This window comes from Chiloscyllium punctatum, chromosome 31, assembly GCF_047496795.1.
Source record: "Chiloscyllium punctatum isolate Juve2018m chromosome 31, sChiPun1.3, whole genome shotgun sequence".
Taxonomy (NCBI): domain Eukaryota; kingdom Metazoa; phylum Chordata; class Chondrichthyes; order Orectolobiformes; family Hemiscylliidae; genus Chiloscyllium; species Chiloscyllium punctatum.
The window spans coordinates 15,291,242-15,311,454 of NC_092769.1; the positions used below are offsets into that span (position 1 = coordinate 15,291,242).

General features: G+C 45.5%; 1 long non-coding RNA gene across 6 annotated transcripts in view; it reads left to right on the forward strand.

Annotated features, from left to right (window-relative positions):
• The first annotated feature begins 987 nt into the window (after positions 1–987).
• The window catches only part of LOC140456912 (uncharacterized), a 43,492-nt gene continuing 24,266 nt past the window's right edge, over positions 988–20,213 (forward strand). For 3 of the 6 annotated variants that reach the window (XR_011953190.1, XR_011953187.1, XR_011953189.1), the window contains exons 1-2: positions 15,119–15,566; positions 15,707–15,813. This is a non-coding gene — a long non-coding RNA (uncharacterized lncRNA). Of the gene's footprint in view, positions 1,058–3,367; positions 3,475–14,382; positions 14,509–15,118; positions 15,567–15,706; positions 15,814–20,213 lie in introns of those variants that run through there. The other 3 variants (XR_011953188.1, XR_011953191.1, XR_011953192.1) reach the window with 3 other exon arrangements.

Sequence of the window (20,213 nt, forward strand, 5' to 3'; positions counted from 1 at the left end):
GAAAACAAGCTGAAGGGGATGAAATCCCTACTCATGCTCCAATTCCTTGAGCCTCCATTTCATGCTTTTTTGTCTCCAAAGATGAGCATGATACAACGTGCGAAAGATCTCAGATGTTGTGAAAATGGGGTGTTTATGTACTGATTCAGATGGCATTGATTCATCAATCACAGCTATGCAGACATGAGTAGGAAGGGAATTCCCTCCATGAATACAGGAAATCTACTGCAGAGCTCACACAAAGGGAATTTTTCCCTTCAGAGCAGAAAAATGTGTTGTTGGAAAAGCGCAGCAGGTCAAGCAGCATCCAAGGAGCAGGAGAATCGACGTTTTGGGCATAAGCCCTTCTTCAGGAATGAGGCTGGTGTGCCAAGCAGGCTAAGATAAAAGGGTAGGGAGGAGGGACTTGGGGGTGGGGCATTGGGAATGCGATAGGTGCAGGGATGTCAAGGTGAGTGTGATAGGCCGGAGAGGGAGTGGGCGCAGAGAGGTCGGCAAGAAGATTGCAGGACAAGAAGGCGATGCTGAGTCTGAGGGTTGGGACTGAGATAAGGTGGGTGGAGAGGAAATGAGGAAGCTGGAGAAATCCACAAGGTTGGGACTGAGATAAGGGGGGGGAGGGGAAATGGTTGGGACTGAGATAAGGTGGGGGGAGGGGAAATGCCCGAAACGTCGATTCTCCTGCTCCTTGGATGCTGCCTGACCTGCTGCGCTTTTCCAGCAACACATTTTTCAGCTCTGATCTCCAGCATTTGCAGTCCTCACTTTCTCCAATTGTTCCCTTCAGTAAACTCTCCCATCACATTTCCCAACATATCAGCTCAAGCAGGATGCACTGCGCATGATCTAGCCAACAAAGGGACCCCGGGTGATTGATGTCAGCACCGGACCAATGAAAGGACGGTGGGCGGAGCTGGAGGACCTTGTGAGTCGGTTGGTCTTCCAACCAATCAAAGTGAATGATGGGCGGAACTAAACTAAACCACGTGATCACCCTTGCGCGTGGCAACGAGTAGATGAAAGGAATGCTCGGGAAGTTATGGAGCGAAAGAATATGGTAAGGAAAGAAATAAACAGGGAAACGGGAGAAGAATTGTGTTCCTATGAGAGGTGATGTTTTATAAACAAATTGTGCACGTCGGAAAACACAAATTTGAACGTCCCAGTCCCGCGTTTGCAGTAAACGGGGAATTGCCTCAGCGCGGCTCCAGGGCTGAGTGAGCGCCGCCATCTTTATTCGGGGCAACGATTCACTGGACACGTGCGGAGCCGCCATCTTTGTAGGGGGCAAGGTGCAGCGTTTCTCTGGTAAAAGTCATAGGGCAGGATTTACACAGAGCATATGAGCATGTTCAAACCTAGAGAGATGGGTGTTTATTTCTGGATTTGTTTCGTCATTCATTTAAATGATTTGGATGTCAACATAGGGTGTGTCGTAAATAAGTTTGCAGGTCATACAAAATTGGAGGTATTGTGGACAGGGAAGAAGGTTACCTCAGAGTGCAATGGGATATTGATCAGATTGGGTTTCATTTAGATAAATGTGAGGTGCTGCATTTTGGAAAAGCAAATCAGGGCAGGACATATACACTGAATGGCAAGGCCCTGGAGAGTCTTGCGGAACAAAGAGACCTTGGACTGCAGGTTCATCGTGTTAAAAACAAAATCAATAAAGTTTAGACGAGACCACCAAAACTGGAAACGAGATAATTTAATCTACGATCTTGTAAGAATCGGACTCCAATTGTACAGAACAATTGAAGTGAGGAAAAATTCAAATTACTACACCAGTTGTACATTTGAGTTGTGTGAGGTCATCTTTCCCGACTATGACTGGCTCCGATACTACCCGATCTTTCTTATTGATTTCCATTAATGCCCAGCTATGCTCCACCCTGATTGCCCCCTTCTCTCCAAGTTGGCAACTTTCCCCTCTGTAAGTGCTGACACAAGGCTAAACCTATATCTTGATGTTCCTTCTCACTTGTCCATTATCCATAGGTATATCATGATCTGGTTCAACATTTTGTATCAACTCTGCTGGTACAGTCCATCCCTGCATATTTTATTGACTTGTATAGCTCAAGCATTTTGGTTATCTCAGCGTTTTGCTGAAAACACAAGTTTTAAACAAAACTTATTTGAACTTTATTTTAAACATTGAACTTATTTGAAACTTATAATAATTACACACTAAAATTAGTATTTAATTAACCATAATTATAGATTCTGTTCCCGAAATACTTATAGAGTTAATAGTTCTCTTGCTGAACCCCTTTTTCTGTATGCTTTTTCTATATCTGCAAAAACAACACTTTTCCCCATTTCTAACAATAGTTCATTGCCAGTCAAGTTGCAGGTAGATAGGATAGTGAAGGAGGTGTTCAGTATATTTTCCTTTATTGGTTACAGCATCGAATATAGGATGTGGGAGGTCATGTTCCTGTACAGGACATTGGTTAGGCCACTTTTGGAATATTGTGTGCAATTCTGGCCTGCCTCCGATCAGAAGGGTGCTGTTAAAGTTGAAAGGTTTTGAAAAAGATTTACAAGGATGTTGCGAGGTTTGGAGGATTTGAGTTACAGGGTGAGGCATAAAAGGCTGGGGCTGTTTTTCCTGGACTACCATAGGCTGAGCGGTAATGTTATGGAGGTTTATACAATCATAAGGGGCATGGATAGGGTAAATGAACAAGGTATTTTTCCTGGGGTAGTGGTGTCCAGAAGTAGAGGGCATTGCTTTAGGGTGAACAGGGAAAAATTTCAAAGGGGCCTAAAGGCCAACCCTTTAATGCAGTGGGTGGAATGAGCTGCCAGAGGAAGTGGTGGAGGCTGGTACAATTAAAACATGTTAAAGGCCTCTAAATAGAAATATGATATGATTAGGAAGCATTTACAGGGATATGGGCCAAGTAGTTGCAAATTGCAATAGATTAGGTTAGGATATTTGGTTGGCATGAATGAGTTAGAACAAAGGGTCTGTGTCGGTGCTATACATCTCTGACTGTGGGATCATAACAGCTAATATTGCTCTGATTCACCTCTGGGCTCCCTCATGGCCACTTTGTCAAAATCTAGCTTCCTCAGTCTTGAACAGTAGGTGTATTTTTGGTCTGATTAGTATTTTACTATTACTTTAACAGAGATTCTTGGAAGTTAATTTTTCACTGCTGCCCAGCCCCTGACCATGTGCTGCTCTATTATCAGATTATTTTTTCTAGAAAATCTTTGACAGTCAAGAATTCTTTTTTTCCAATAAGCAAGTGTATTTTCCTTCCATTTCTGACTATCAAATTCTGCACCATTTTCATTCCCTGTAATCCATTTTGCACTCCCTGAAACATCAACTGTGTTCCTCCTTCCACAGATTACAATGATTAATGCTAAAGCCCTGTTGCCTGTGGAGAGGGTGATGTTTGACTTTCTTATACAGCTGCAGTTTGTGTGGTGAAGGTGCTTCCACAATGTGGTTGGGTAAGAGACATTACAGATTACTCATTCAGCAACAGTGGTGATTTGAAGATAATATCCAAATCAAGAACATGCTTATAATTCCACAAAATTATTATTGGGAACTTTGGACATGAGGCCAGAGAAGGATGATATTAGGTCAGGTGACCAAAAGCATTGCCAAATAAGCAGGTTTTGAGGAAAGTCTGAAAGTCTGAAAGCAGATCTGTGAGGTTTTGACTGCAAATTTCAGACCTTGTTGCTTTAGCAACTGTAGAAACAGCCACACAGGTGAAATAATGATTTAACAAATCGTTGGGAGTCTTGAACAGAATGGGTTGTCGAGGTCCCAAAGGGTGTGTGATGCAGCGAGCAAGGAATTAAATCAAGGGTGAGAATTTTAAATTGGAGGATGTGGGCCGGGTGCTGGCAGGTGAGACTAGATTGGGTTGGGATATCTGGTTGGCATGGATGGCTTGGAACGAAGGGTCTGTTTCCTTGCTGTACATCTCTATGGCTCTATGTTGTTGCTTATGAATAGGAGCCTTTTTATCGATCAACAATTTTTAGTACAAGGGAGTACTTGGGCAGCAGAGATTTAGGTTTTCTTGAGATTACAGGGAGATTGAATGTGGGAAGCTAGCCAGGAGTGTTTTTGGATAATGAAGTCTGGAGATAACATAAGATAGATGAGAGTATATGAGCTGAGATGAGGGTGGAATCAGCTAGAAATAGTGGTCTTGGACTGAGACTGAGCTATCACACTCTCCTCACCTCTGGTTGTCAGGTTGTGAATCAAGTAAAAACAGGGCAGTATCACAATCGGGAGCTGAGTGGCCCTGGTGGAGCCTAAAATGAGTGTTGCTCAGCTGCTGCTTGATAGCCCTGTTGATGACGACTTCCATCACTTTACTGCTGATCGAGTGTGGACTGATAGAGGGAAATTGGCTGGGTTGGATTGCCCTTTGTTTTTGTGTTGAACATCCCTGGGCAATGTTCCACATTGTTGGTCGATGCCAGTGCTGGAGCGGTTCTTGGCTTGGTGGGTGGCAAGTTCAGGAGCACAAACCATCAGTATTATTGCCAGAATATTGGCAGGGCCCATAGCCTTTGCGCTACTTAACCATTTCCTGATGTTATTCAAACTGAATCGAACTGGCTTAAAACTCACATCTGTGATGTTAGAAACCACTGGAGAAGGCTAAGATGGATCATCCCACTTTGCCCTTCTGGCTGCAGGTTGCTGCAAATGCTGTCATCTTATCTGGTGCATGGGTGTGTGAGGCCCCTCCATCAGTAAGGGTGGGGATATCTGTGATGCTTCCTCCAGTGAGTTGTTTAATTGTCCATCACAGTTCACAACTGGGTGTGGCAGAACTGCAGAGCTCCAATCTGTTCCATTGGATGTAGGATCACTTAGCTCTGTTGCTTCGTGCTGATGCTGTTTGATATGCAGGTAGTTCTGTTTGATAGCTTCACCAGGTTGGCACTTCATTTTTAGGTATACCTGGTGCTGCTCTTGGCATGCCCTCCTTTACTGTACATTGTGATGGTTGAGAGTGGGATTTACAAACCCATGAGATTACAGATTGTGCTGGAGTACAGTTCTCCTGCTGTTGATGTCCCACAGTGCCTCAAAGATACCCAGTTTGAGATCCAACATCTCTTCAAAGTCTATCCCATTTAGAGCGGTGATAGTGTCACTCAACACAATAGCGGTTTTTCTCAACTTTAAGGCAAGACTTTGTCTCCAAAAGGAATGTGTGATGGTCGCTCTTACCGATACTTTCATGGACAGATATATCTGCAGCTAGTCAATTCATAACAATGAGATCAATTATGTTTTTCCCTCTTGTTGGTACCCTCACCACCCGCTGCAGACTCAGTTAAGCAGCTATATCCTTTAGGACCTGACCAGCTCAGTCAGTAATTCTGTTGCAGAGCTCGTCTTGATTGAGGATATAGAAATCCTGTACCCAGAGTATGTTTGACGCCATTTTACTTCCTCAGTGCTTCCTCCAAATGTTGTTCAACATGAAGGAGAACTGATCCATCAGCCAAGGGAGGACAGTACGTGGTAATCAGCAGGAGCCGTGAGACTTCCTGGTGTCCGGAGTCAATGCTGAGTACTCCCAGGACAAATCCTCCCTGTCTGTACACCACTGTGCCACCACCTCTGCCTGGTCTGTCCTGCCGGTGGGACAGGACATATCCAGAGATTTCAGGAGAAAGTGAAGACTGCAGATGCTGGAGATCAGAGTCGAGAGTGTGGTGCTGGAAAAGCACAGCAGGTCAGGGTGATGAAGGGCTTAGGCTCGAAACATCGATTCTCCTGCTCCTCGGACGCTGCCTGACCTGTTGTGCTTTTCCTGCACCACACTCACTATCTAGGGATGGTGAAGATGGTGTCTGGTCATTGTCTGTAAGGGTTGATTTTGTGAGTATGAGTATGTCAGGCTGTTCCTTGATTGGTCTGTGAGACAGCTCGTCACATTTTGGCCCCAAAATCCAGATGTTAGTGAGGAGGACGTTGCACCATGGAGAGGGCTGATTCTGTGGTTGTATTAAATGGTGCCTTGTTAGATACCAAGCGGTCCATCCAGTTTCATTCCTTTGTTGAGACTTTGCAGTGATTAATAAAGTGAGTAGCTGGCTGGGCCACTGTCAGGTTGGCAGAATTTATTTTGCCATTGACAATGGTTTCATGGAGATCAGGAGATTCCTAATTCCAGTTATTTTTTTCTTGAATTCAGACTCCACCATCTGCCAAGATGGGTTTCGAACCAGGATTTCAGTCACTTGTAATATTTTGGATAAACGTTAAATACATTATTTTTGTTCACTCACTTTAAATATCACTTACCCAGGTTTTGTTTCTTTGTGAAACACTGTCCATCCTTCTGTCTCTTCCATCCTTCTCTCCAACAAGAAGAGTTTGCAGCACATGGAGTTTCTCTGTCACTAAGACTGAGATAATCCGATCTGGAGCTTCCCTCCCTCCCACTAGCCCACGGAGCCAAACTGCCTCATGTAGTGCTCCTGGAATTTGTCCTGAACTGACATCTTCCTCCAGTCTCATGTCAAGCCTTATCAGAGCTCACCTTGACCCTTTACCCTAATCTCACTAAACTACAGACTTTCCAACTCTCTTTCCTCCCCCTCCTCATCAGTCCCCCTCACCGATTCACAGACATTGTTCCTTGTTCTGTCTTTTCTGGTTATGCCCTTCTCTCCCAAAATCCTGCTCCATCTCCACTCTCCCTTTCCTTTCTGAATTCCTTGCATTTGGTGTCCTTGGTCCCTCCTGTATCTCACGTACAATGCCAGGAGGTGACATTGTGCAAAAGCAACATGTTGGGATTCACATGTGCACTGACGATGCCCAACTCTTCCTCCCCATCATCCGTCTCCATTACTTCAATGTTACTCAGTTATCAAACTGCTTACCACTCTCCCACTACTCGATTAGCTGCAGTTTCCTCCAATGAAACATTGTAATGGTTAAACCCATTGCCTTACAAATTCCTTTCCCTTATTGCTGAGCCCCTCACTCTCACTGGGAACTGTCTGAGGCAGAACTACACTCTTCACAATATTGCTCTCATATCTGACCCCAAGCTGACCTTCTGATCAGACATCTACACAATCACAAACACCAGGAATTCCAATCTCTTAAACGTTGTTTGTCTCCTCCTTACCCCAGCTCCATTGCTACTGAAGCCCCTTACCCACGTTGGTCTCGCCTTAAACTTGATGAATCTGAAACGGAAGCCTTGATTCCGTGACAGACACAGAATCTGGTTTCGGACTCCCCCCATGATGGGAAACATCCTCTCACTATTTATCCTGTCAAACACATTAAGAATCTGGTGGTGGGGTTTGATTGTATGTGGTGGAAATGGCAGAGGATGATGTGTTGTATCTGGGTGGAAGGTAAGGACTTGGGGAGGGTTCTATCCTTACAATTGGAGGTGTGGATTTCAAAGACAGAGGTGTGGGAAGTGGAGGAAACACATTCGATGGTATTGACGACGTGGGAGGGGAAATTGCAGTCCTTAAAAAAACGGGGCAATTTGGTATGTTCAGACGTTACTGGAACACTGCAGTAAGCGTGAGACAGAGATGTTGGCCAGTGAACAGGCTCGTGTGTTAAAGTGGCAGGCAGCTGGAAGCTCAGGGTCTGTTTTTGCAGCAGAACGTAGATCATCAGTCGCTATTTCCGCCACCTCCACTGAGATGCAGCCAGACACAGGTTCCTGTCCCCTCCATTAACAGCTATGCACCCTCCCAGCCAGATCGTAATCCACTCCTTTGTCTTTCCAAATGTTCTGGTCTCTCTTTGGGTTCTGTCCCTCCCTGTTATTTACTCTTTCACCCCTATCTCCTGCAATACAAAGATCTGCAGGTTAGTTGAATTGGCCAAGCTAAATTTCCCATAATGCTCAGGGATGTGTAGGTTAGGTGCATTAGTCAGGAGAAATGTAGAGTAATAGGGTAGGGGAATGGGAATGGGTCTGTGTGGGATACGCTTCGGAGGAACGCTGTGGACCTTTTGGGCCGAATGGCCTGTTTCCACACTGTCAGGATTCTAATTTTCCCAGCTCCCATCGGTTCTGAGGAAGGGCCACTGGACAGATTTCTGTTCCCAGATGCTGCCAGACCTGCTGAGCTTTCCCAGCACCTTCTGCTTGTTGTTCCTGATTCACACCATCCATACACCTTCTGGGTTTGATTCAGACAGGGGGAGGATCCCACCACTGACCTCACAATGGGGTCCAGCTGATTGATGGCAGCTTCGGACCAATAGGAAAAGGTGGTGGGACTGGTGGACCAAGTGGAACCAGCTGGTCATCCAAACAATGGGAGTGAATAAGGGGCGTGGCCAGTGGGATGACACGTCACCAGTAACTCTGCTGATGCAGTGCCACGTAACTCGGCCGTCGGTGAATGTGGGAGACACAAACAGGGAAGGGGAGAGTGGCCTTGGAGACGGAGATAATGAGTCACTTTCGACTGAAAAGTTTTAATTACACTCTGTGCGGTTTGAAAGTCTGAACTAGAAACTCTTAATCCCCCGTTTGCAGCAGATGGGAAAGTGGCTGCGGCCCTCAGGCTGTGAAAGGTCCTGGGATATGGCCGCCATTTTTATTGGGGGTAAGGTATAGTGAGGCGCATGTGCATGTCACCTTCCTCGGGTGGTGGGGGGGGGCGTGCAACTTGAAAAGAGGCATTTACACATCAAGCACATACCAAGAAAAAAATGTGTCTTTATATTCTTCCTGTACTGACTGAGTTTTGTTTTGTGAATTCATTTCATAGGATATTAAATGAGAATAATTGGGGCTGGGATCTCAAAAGCAAGTTTTTACAGTCAATGGGGTCATCAGGATCTGAATGTTATTGGCATTTAACTGTGGAAGGAGAAAGGTTTCTCTGCTCTGTTTGTGGGAAGATATCTCCAATATTTTTGTTAAGAAGAAAGATGTACGAATTCATGATTGGGTCACCCTTTGGGTATCTGCTGTGTTCTGGGCCCTACAGCTGAGGAAGGAGATATAAGCCTGAGAGGGAGCACAGATTTATCCAAATTACACCTCGTCTCTTTGTAAGAACTCTCAGATTTAGACCCAATCACCCACTTCATGATGTTAACCTGTAAACTTCATATTTTTAATTACCTGTAAACTTCCCATTAAAAATCCTTTTGGACTAAAATTCCATTACCTTTTCAGGTGGAATGTTCCAGCTTCTGACAACTGTCTGTTCATTCCGAAACTGCTGAGGTCCATGTTGACTCTGGGGTTACAAAGGGCTGAATTGAAAGATGAGGTGCTGTCCCTGAGCTCCCATTGAGATGCATTGGAACAGTTCAGGAGGCTGAGGGCAGTGTAGGTGTGAGCAGACAATGAAAATGACAGGGCTGCACTGTGAGGGCTGCTTGGCTCAATGAGAGTGTTTTGGAGTTGGGTGTAAACAGAGTGGGGTGAGACAGGGAGAAGGTGAAGCTGAAACTCAGTTTTAGTTCAGGCCTTTCAGAAATTCACAGTCCCAATGGGAACAGCCAGTTTTTAAGTGATACCTGCGGAGTATTTTTTTAACAGTTTTTAAAGTATTTTTTTCCTGAGGGCAGTTGAGAGTTAACCACATTGCTGTGGGTCTGGAGTCACATGTAGGCCAGACCAGGTGAGAATGACCGTTTCCTTCCCTACAGGACATTAGTAAACCAGATGGGTTACTAACAATCAACAATAGTTTCATGGTCATCATTCGTCTTTTCATTCTAGATTGTATTGAATTCCGATGCTGCCATCAGCCATGTTGGGATTCTATCCCTAATCCTCGGAACACTGTACATATCACTCATCTGGCAGGAATACCATTAAGCCATTGCCTCCCTTTTTAGCAATGTTTAAAATAAAGTTCCATCATTCTACGTGTACAATGTGAGATAAAATACTGCAACGTCCATGTGTCAGCCTCTCCAAAAGGTCAATCAACAGAAATTTGTTTCAGGGCGAAATATTTCACTTATTTTTCGGGGGGGGGTGGGTTATTAAACAAAAATGAATCCAAATAAAAACCTTAAGCCACGGCCATGTAATTTCTGAAGCCGGAGGGAGATTACAGAGACAGGGAGGGTGGTGAGGCTGGAGGGGGATTACAGAGACAGGGAGGGAGGGTTGTGGGGCCAGAGGGGAATGTTGTCCAAACATCACTGTGGTGTACATGGACTGCAGCATTTCAGGGAGGCGGTTAACCACCACTTTCTCCAAGACAAGTAAAGGTGGCCAATAAATACTGGTCTGGGCAGCAAGGGCAACCCCCAGTGAATAAAACCAAGCAGTGACCTCTCTGAGCTGACTTGTTGTGAAGTTAAAAACCTCTCTGGAAATGGAGTGGGCAGAGAAGAGAAACAGTGACATTTCACAGCTGCCCTCAGAGAGACCTCACCCTTGGAAGTACTCAGAGCCGGGGATCAGCTCAGTGAGTTTCAGTCTCTTCAAATATCAATCTTAGTCGGTTTTATTTTATTAAATCTACAATCGTGAGTCAGGTGACTTTCTTTTTAATGTCTTAGGGTCTCTTGATTAAATGTTTAAGATATAAAACGTAAGCATTAAGTTATTCTCGGGCAGTATTTTTCGAGCAGTAAGACTGTGCCTTTGTCTTGGTCTGTCGATTGTTAAGGCGGAGAGATGGCCTGTTGTAGAGTGGCGTGCTGTTCCTGTCAGATGAGGGAGATTAGGGAGAGTTTCAATGATCCTGATAATTGTCTGCAGGAAGTGTGATTGCAAATCCTATTGGAACGTATGGATTGGTGGAGGAGTGATTAAAGGCAGTGAAGAATTGACAGGAGCCGGGGGTGGGGTGGGCGGTGTGATAGGTGGCAGTCTCAGGAATGCAGGATACTGCAGATACAGTCAGGTAGATGGGTTACCTCCAGGAAAGCTAGGAGGGGTAGGTTGGTACTGCAGGAGTCTCCTGTGGCTATCCCCATCTCAGACAAGTATACGGTTTTGGAAAATGTAGGTGGTAATACACTTTCAGAGGAATGTAGCACTGACAGCCAAGTTACTGGTACTGAGACTGGCTTCTAACATAATGTGAAGTATATCCAGTTCCACACGATCGATGGTGAGAGGGGACTCTCTAGTCAGGGGCACAGTCTGCCGTTTCTGCAGCTGACAGTGAGACATCAGAATGGGGTGGTGCCGCCCTGGTGTCAGTGTCAAGGATGTCTCTGAGGGAGCAGAATATTCTCAAAAGGGAAAATAACCAGTGGGAGGTCATTGTACATTGGTACCAATGGCGTAGGAAGGTGAAAGCATGGGGTCCTGACGAGCAGGGAGATTTGCTAGTGCCACTCGGGAGGCATTAAACCAGTGAGGGAGTCGGGGTAATCCTAAAGGGATAGTGAGAAAAGAGGTGAGTCTGAGGCTGGTACTGTTCACAGGTCAAACTGTCAAGGCAGGCAAGAGCAAGTCACAGAATGAGGTGCGATGGACCAGTTACACTGCATTTATTTCAGTGCAAGAGACCTGACAGGTCAGGCAGATGGGCTCAGGGTATGGTTTTGAACATGGCTGTCTATGGAACCACAGGGGGTGCAAAAGATATGCAAATATTTCACGTCATTTTTATTGGTGAAGTATATGAAGCTCGAGAGTTTGGAGAAATAAACACTGGTAACTTGAAAAGTGTCCATGTTACAGAGGTGGTGGTACTGGATGTCTTAAATCGCATCAAGGTGGATAAAGCCCTGGAACCTGATCAGGTGTATCCTGGAACTTTCTGGAAATCTAGGGAAGTGATTGTTGGGCCTCTCCTGAGGTATTTGTATCATTGATAGCGACAGGTGAGGTGCCATTATTTTTAAAAACGTGGTAAGGAGATGCCATGGAACAAGAGAACAGTGAGCCTGAAGTCAGTGGCAGGCAAGTTGTTGGAAGGGATTCTGAGGGACAGGATATCCATGTGTTTGGAAAGGTAAGGAATGATCAGGGAGAGTTAATGTGGCTTTGTACGTGCACAATTGGGTCTCACTAACTTGAGTGAGTGTTTTGAAGTGACAAAGAAAATTGATTAAGCCAGGTAGTGAATGTTGTTTATATGAACATTCAACAAGGTTCCACAAAGCAGACTGGTTAGCAGGGTTAGATAACATGGAATGCAGGGAGAGCAAGCCATTACAAAACTGCCTTGAAGGTAGGAGACAGAGGATGATGATGGAGGGTTGCTTTGCGGACTGGAGGCCTGTGAGCAGCAATGTGCTGCAAGGATGGATATTGGGCCCTTAAATAAATGACTTGAATGTGAATATATGAGGTATGGTTAGTAGGTTTACAGAAGACACCAAAATTGGATGTGTAGAATAAAGAAGGTTAGTTCAGAATACAACAGGATCTTGATCAGATGAGCCATTGGAGCAAGGAATGGCAGACGGAGTTCAATTTAGATAAATGTGAGCTGTTGTATTTTGGAAAGGCAAATCAGGGCAGGACTTATACACTTAATGGTAAAGTCCTGGGGAACATTGCTGAACAAAGAGATCTTGGAGTGCAGGTTCCTAGTTCCTTGAACGTAGAGTCACAGGTAGGTAAGGGAGTGAATGCAGCATTTGGTACGCTCCCCGTTATTGGTCAATGCATTGAATGCAGCTGTTGTAACGTCATATTGTGGCTGGACAGGGCACTGATTGAGGCCCTTCTGGAATTCTGTTTTCAGTTCCAATCTCTCTGTTCTCGGAATAACGTTGAGAAACTTGATAGGGTTCAGAAAACATTTCCAGGGACTTTGCCAGGATTGGACGGTTTGAGCTATTGGGATAGGCTGAATAGGCTGTCTATTTTCCCTGGAGAGTTGGAGTCTGAGCGGTGATCTTATAAAATCATGAAGGGCATGGATAAGGTGAGCAGTCAGGGACTTTTTCCCAAGTTCGGTGGGTCCAGAACTAGAGGGTACAGGCTTAAGGTGAGAGGGAAAAGATTTAAAAGGGATCTAAGGGGCATCTTATTCATGTTGAGGGCATTGCAAGTATGGAGTGAACTGCTAGAGGAAGGGGTGGAGTTTAGTACAGCAGCATTTAAAAGGCATTTGATTGGGTACATGAAGAGGAACGATTTAGAGGGATAAGGGTGAACCGCTGGCAAATGGGACTCCATTAACGCTCTCCGTTATTGGTCAATGCATTGAATACAGAAGCTGGGATGTCATATTGTGGCTGGACAGGACATTGATTAAGCCACTTCTGGAATTCTGTTTTCAGTTTGAATTTTCCTGTTCTGGGAAGGATGTTGTGAAACTTGAAAAGGTTTGGACAAGATTTACAAAAACGTTGCCAAGATTGGAGGATTTGGCCGACAGGGAGAGGCTGAATAGGCTGGGGCTATTTTCTCTGGAGAGTCAAAGACTGAGAGGTGACTTCATGGAGATATATAAAATCACGAGGGGTGTGAATAAGGTGAGCAGCCGGGGTCCTATTTCCTCAGGTTAGGTGGGTCCAAAACTAGAGCACCTGGGTTTAAGTTGAGAGGGGAAACATTTAAAAGGGATCTAAAAGGCAACGTTTTCAAGCTGAGTGTGGTGTGTGTATGGGAGGGGTTACCAGATGAAGTCGTGAAGGCTGAAAAATCACAACATTTAAAAGGCTTCCAATTGGGTCCATGAATAGGAAGGGTTTTGATGGATACAGGCCAATAGCTGGTAAATGGGAATCCATTCGTTTAGGATTCCTCGTTGGCATGGACGAATTGGACCGAAGGTCTGTTTCTTTGATCCTAATAAATTAAGATGCATTCCTCTATTTTGTGGCGAGCTAGCTGAAGCAAACATAAATATCCTTGGAGCTGAGAAGGTGAAGCAGTGATTTCGACCTGGTGCAGATTTGGTTCCAAGGTCTTGAATTTGCAGAGAGAGAGAGGAATTGTTAGCACTGTCACAATTTTTAGTAACTACTTTCAAGTAATTGACAAATAATACAAGGTGAAAATGTGAATACTATTTTCCTCAGTAAGTTCTGAGCATCTGGAACAGTCTGAACGACACAGATTCAGCAGGTATTCTGAAACAGACTTGGAATTTTACTTTTTAAGGTAAGATTTGGGGGGCCGTGGGCACATGGGAGGGGACTTGGGACCGACTTGCAGCATCTCCAGAGGGAGAGAATACAGCCCCAATGGGCTGAATAGCCCCCAGCCCCTGTGCTCTGTGATACAACCCCATTCACTGTGAATGATGGAGCTCATCCCAGGGCAGAGACAGGGAGGAACCAACCACTCTCAATCGGCGCCAGCTTAATTAACGACAGCTCCAGACCAATAGGAGAGGTTGTGTGGTCCTGCAGCCAATGGGAGTGAATGAGGGGTGTGGCCAGCAAGACAGCGCCTGTCCATGAGCTGTGCAGGTGCCGTGTCACTGGGTGGGGTTGGGAGAGACAGCAGAGACTGGGACAGAGGCTGTGGGACCTGAATTACAAACTCCCGGTAAATTAAAACCAAAAGAACTGCAGAAGATGTAAATCAGAAACAACAACCAGGAGGTTCTGGAAAAGCTCAGCAGGTCTGGCAGCATCTGTGATGAGAAATCAGATAAAGTTTCAGACCCAGTGTCCCTTCCTCAGGACAGATATTACTGAGAAAACAAGTCAGTTTTAGTGCAGAAGGTACGATTGAAGGGGAGGATAAAAGGAGTAAACGATAGGTGGGGATAGAGTGAGAAGAACGGTTGGGTAAAGGAGTGGATAACAATCTGTCTGGGGGAGGATGATTAGCTGTTAATGGAGACTGTTAGTGGCTAACTATAGGTAGTGTGTAATGGCAGACTGTGAGAACTGGTGTGTGGGGTAGGGGGCTACGACATGAGGTTGTTAACTTATGGTTAGCATCAATGAAGTAAACACAATGACTGCAGATGCTGGAAAGCAAATAGTGGATTAGTGGTGCTGGAAGAGCACAGCAGTTCAGGCAGCATCCAACGAGCAGCGAAATCGACGTTCGCTGCTCGTTGGATGCTGCCTGTTCTGCTGTGCTCTTCCAGCACCACTAATCCAACTTATGGTTAGCCACTAGCTGTCTCCATTGTGAGCTGTTCCCCACCTATATCACTCCACGATTGAAGCTGCCGAGGACACGAACCTTTGGAATATCCTCCCTAACTCTCTCTCTCCGCCTTAAAGATGTATCTAAAAATCGTTCTCTTTAATCAACGTTTCCATCATTCGTGAAGCATTTGAGGAGATTTGTCAATGTGAAAGGCTCCATACAATGCAGGTAGTTGTTGTTATTGTCTGACCTCAGGAGAAACAGGGATGAGCCCTCTCTCTCTCATACCTGATGAACAGCAGTAAAAGCAGGAAGCACTGAGCATGCTCCAGCCCACAGTGGGCTTCGGATTATTGATATCAGCGCAGGACCAATAAGAGTGGGGGAACTGTGGCTAGAGGTGCTCGTTGGTCCTTCAACCAATCAGAATGAATGAGGGGCGGGGCAATACTCAACCACGTGATAAACTTCACTGACAGCACAGTGTTGTTGTGACCAAGGCGTTGGAAATGTGTGAAGGTGCAGGGCAGGGGGAAGGAAAAACATATTGACCAGGAAGAGGAGGAAATTTTCATGGTATGGGATGAGAGGTTTTACAGAACTTGGTGCACGTAGTAAAACACAAATTAAAAAATCCCAAATTCTGTACCATTTTCCCTCCCGATAATGCATTTTGCACTCCCTGAAATATCAACTGTGTGTTTCTCCGTCCACAGATACCAGTGATCAGTGCTAAAGCCCGATTGCCTGTGGAGAAGGTGATGTTTGACTTCCTTGTACAGCTACAGTTCGTGTGGTGAAGGTGCTCCTACAATGTGTTTGGGTAAGAGCTGTTATAGATTATTCACTCAGCGACAGTGAAGAATTGACAAAATGTGTGCAAATCAACAACAGTTGTTTTTTTTTATCATGTTTATAATTCCACAGACATATGATTGAGAACTTGTGACATAAGGCCACAGCTGGAGATATTAGGTCAGGTGATCAAAAGAATTGCCAAATAAGCAGGTTTTCAGGAATACCTTAAAGGAGGAAAGCAGGTCTGAGGGGGTTAGGGTGGGAATTCCATACCGTGTTGCCTTGGCAACGGTAGAAACAGCTAGACAGGTGAAGCATTTATTAAACATATCGTTGGGAGTCTGAAAGAAAATGAGTTGTCGAGGTCTCACAGATTGTGTGGTTCAGGGAGACAGGGATGTTCACAGCCAGGAATTACATCAAGGGTGAGAATTTTAAATTGTTGCTTGTTAATAGGAGCCTTTTGATGAATCAACAAGTTTTGGTACAAGTGAGCGCTTGGGCAGTAGGGTTTTAGATACTCTTGAGATTACATGGAAGTTGAATGTGGGAGGCTGGCCAGGAGTGTGTTTGGATCATGAAGTCTGGAGATAACACAGGGATGGAGGAGTATTTCAGTAAATGAGCTGAGACTAGGGTGGAGTTGGGTGATGTCACTGATGTAGGAATAGTACTTTTGGAGTTGGGCTGCTCCTCCTCCTCATCACCCCCCCTCCCCCATTCACAGATATTGTTCCTTGTTCTACCTGTCTGTCTTTTCTGGTTATGTCCTTCTCTCCCATTCTGCTACAAACTAATATTTGACCCCACCGTTGTTGCAAAAACCTACTCCATCCTGACTCTCCCTTTCCTTTCTGAATTCCCTGTATTTGGTGTCCCTTAAGGATCTCTCCTTGGTCCCTCCTGTTTCTCACCTCCATACTGCCAGGAGGTGACATTGTCCTAAAGCACCGTGTTAGGTTTCACATGTACACTGACAATGCCCAGCTATCCCTCCCCATCATCCCTCTCCATTACTCAGTTATCAAACTGCTCATCACGCTCCCACTACGCGATTGGCTGCAATTTCCTGCAACGGAACATTGCAATGGTTAAACCCATTGCCTTCAGTTGCTATTACAAATCACTTTCCCTTACTGCTGAGCCCCTCACTCTCCCTGGGAACTGTCTGAGGCAGAACCACACTCTTGACAATATTGCTCTCATATCTGACCCCAAGGTGACCTTCTGATCAGACATCTACACAATCACAAACACCAGGAATTCCAATCTCTTAAAATGTTGCTTGTCTCCACCTCACCCCAGCTCCATTGCTTATGAAACCCCTGACCTGTGTCGGTGTTGCCTTAAACTTGACGAATCCAAAACAGAATCCGTGATTCTGTGACTGACCCAGAATCTGGTTCCAGACTCCCTCATGATGGGAAACATCCTCTCAGTATTTATCCTGTCAAACTCCTTAAGAATCCTACATGTTACAATGAGATCCCCTCTCATTCTTCCCAAATCCAATGAGTAGAGTCCCAACTTCTTCAGCCTTTTCTTTAAAGATAATCCCTGCAAACCAGGGTTCATCCCAGTCAATTTTCTCTGAAATACCTCTGATGGAATGATGTATTTCCTTAAATAAAGGGACCAAAACTTCTGTCATTACTCCAGATGTGGTCTCACCTGCACTTTATAAAGTTCCTGTCAGGTATATACGCCAAACAACTCCCTTTAAACTTGCACAGATGTTAGAAATGCTCAGCAGGTCATGCAACATCTCTGAAGAAAAATCAGTTAAAGTTTTGGGTCTGGTCACCCTTCCTCCGATACGTTAACTCTAATTTCTTTTCACAGATGCTGCTAGACCTGCTGAGCTTTTCCAGAAACTTCTGTTTCTCTTCCTGGTTCACAGCATCTTCAGTTGGTTCGGTTTTCATATCCTTTAAACTTGCCATCTCTCTTCTAGAATTTGTCATTTCCACCTTGGAAAAAAGATTCACATTTGTTTGGACTCCCCTACCCTGAGAAAAAAAGAAACCATGACTAGTCACACTATCATTGCTCCTCATAATTTTTATAAAGTTCGATAAAACTACCTAAAGTGTCCAGTGCTGCAGGGAAATAGCCTCAGCCTATTCAGCCTCTCCCGATGGTTCAAATGTTCCAATACTGGCAACACCCTGGAAAAAAATTTCTGAACTCTTGCAAGTTTCCCAACATCTTTCCTTTCGCAGGGAGACTGCAATTGAAAGCAGTCTGGGGATTCCAAAATTGGCCGAGCCAATAAACTGCAACCGAAACATGATCTCCCAACTCCTATACTCAATGCACTGCCCAATAACAGCTAGCATACCGCACACCACCTTCACCGACCTGTCTCCCTTCAACCACACTTTCAAGGAACTATCAACCCACACTGCACGGTCTGTTTGTCTGTCAACACTTCCCAGGAACTTGTCATTAAGAGGTTGAGTCCTATTCTGGTAACATCTTTGTGAAATCAGGGAGACCACAATTGAATACAGTATTCTAAAACTGACCTCACCAATGCCCTACTCAGCCACAACGTGCCCTCCTAATCCCTATACTCAGTGACAGAATCCCTACAGTGTGGAAGCAGGCCTTTCGGCCCATGAGACCATACCAACCATCGAAACAGCATTCCACCCTAACTCTGTAACCTACCATTACCCAAAGCTCATCCAGCTAACCTGCATGTCTTTGGATTTGTGGGAGGAAATTAAGAGCACCCAGAGGAAGCCCACGCAGACACACAGGGAGAATGTGCAAACACCACACAGACAGTGGAATCGAACCAGAGTCCATTTATTGATCAGCACGTTCCATTCAATGTTCGTGTCCTAAATGCCACGTTCAGAACCTGATCTCCCTGAAACTCTACTTTCCAAGAACTACGCAGTTGTTCTGAGCCCTTCAGAGGGAATTAAGGTGAGGAGGAGAAAACAGGAACAGGGTTGAGCTTAAGATCTATAAAATAACTCTACATTTTCTGCCCATCTTCCCCTGCTCTCTCTGCCCGCCCACCCCCACCCCCCCCGTCGGCCTGTTCCCCCCTCCCCTCTGTTGGCCTGACTCTTTTTTTCCCCCACCCCCCCCCCCCCCACATCGGCCACACACCCCTCAACCCGTTGGCCTGTTCTCCCCCTCTGTCGGCCTGTTCCCCCTTTCTGTCAGTCGCGCCCGACCACCCTTTGTTCCCCGTGTCTGTTCCCCTCCTCTCTAATCCCACTTTCTGTCCTCATCTGTCTCTATGCCACTCCTCTCAATCCCCCCTCTCTTTCTCCACCCATTTCAGTCCCACCCCTCTAAATCCACCCATCCCTGTCTACCTACCTACCCTCCCTCCCAGTCCCCTCGTTCTGTACTCCCCCACTGCAGGGCAAATATCTTGTCTATTTACCCTGTCCATGCCCAGCCTGATGTTAAAAATCTCTTTCAGGTCACCATTCAGCCTCTGACGCTCCAGGGAAAACAGCCTATTCAACCCTGGCAACATGCTTTAATTCTAAGTTTGGTAGAAGATTTGTAACTCGGGTGCTCATTGTTGTGGTTCTGTTCGCCGAGCTGGGAATTTGTCTTGCAAACGTTTCGTCCCCTGTCTAGGTGACATCCTCAGTGCTTGGGAGCCTCCTGTGAAGCGCTTCTGTGCTGTCGCTTCCGGCATTTATAGTGGCCTGTGTCTGCCGCTTCCGGTTGTCAGTTCGAACTGTCCGCAGTAGTGGCCGGTATATTGGGTCCAGGTCGATGTGTTTGTTGATAGAGTTGGGCAAACAGAGAACAGCCAGGGAATTCCTAGAGGCATGGCACTCATCCACAGACTCTATCAACAAGCACATTGACCTGGACCCAATATACCGGCCACTACAGCGGACAGCTGGAACTGACAGCCGGAAGCGGCAGACACAGGCCACTATAAATGCCGGAAGCGACAGCACAGAAGCGCTTCACAGGAGGCTCCCAAGCACTGAGGATGTCACCTAGACAGGGGACGAAACGTTTGCAAGACAAATTCCCAGCTCGGCGAACAGAACCACAACAATGCTTTAATTCTTTTCTGATCTCTTTAAGAGCATCCATCTGATAGGAAGGAGAACAGAATTCTATGGAATATTGATTCGGCAACTTTTGCAATGTCCTGTACAGCCGCACTATGACCTCCCAACCCCTATACTCAATGCTCTGACCAGTAAACACAAGCGGACCAACTGTTGCCTTCACTATCCTATCTACTTGCTACTCTACTGTCAAGGAACTATGAACCTGCAAGGACTCTTTTTGTTTAGAGCACTCCCCGGGAACTTACTATTAACTGTATAAGTCCTGCTAAAGTTGGCTTTTCCAAAATGCAGCAGCTCGCATTTTTCTAAACTAAACTCCTCAATCCATCAACCATCTGATCCAGATCCTCTTGTACTG